Genomic DNA, 540 nt, shown 5'->3' with positions numbered 1-540 from the left:
CTCATGTAATGCATAAGTTGTCATCAGCTTATAAAGGTGCCTTTTCATGCCAACGCTCGACGCTTATTTTCGGCGTAAAAAGAAGTCACGTGATAGAAATTGGTGAATATCAAGTGATATCAAGGGTCAATTTCAATCTTTGTGATTTATTTGAAAACAGCTGAAGACAGCTAAAAACGAACGTGGAACGTCAGTATGAAAAGGCACCTTATGGTTATAAGTACTTATAATGAATTAAAATGGCGATGACGACCTAACCCAACCGGGGTGATCCCGATTGACCACGTCTCGATTGGACACCACCAATCACAGCGACCGGTGCTTAGGAGCTTTGTAGTCTCAAGCGCTGTGAGTGGCTCGTGTCCAATTGAGCCGTGTCCAACTGGGTGCCACCCACCCAACCGACGCAATGTCGCATCTCTGGTATCTAGGCCTCTATAGTGACGTCAATGATCCGACCCGGATCAAGTTAAACCTTTTACTGGATTTACACTGCATCCGATTTGCGTCGTACGATGCTCTGCAACCAATCAGAAAACA

The sequence above is a fragment of the Trachymyrmex cornetzi genome, unplaced genomic scaffold (genome assembly GCF_001594075.2).
Source record: "Trachymyrmex cornetzi isolate Tcor2-1 unplaced genomic scaffold, Tcor1.1 scaffold43, whole genome shotgun sequence".
Taxonomy (NCBI): Eukaryota; Metazoa; Arthropoda; class Insecta; order Hymenoptera; family Formicidae; genus Trachymyrmex; species Trachymyrmex cornetzi.
The sequence above is the reverse complement of the archived record's forward strand: the minus strand, read 5'-3'. Positions refer to the sequence as shown.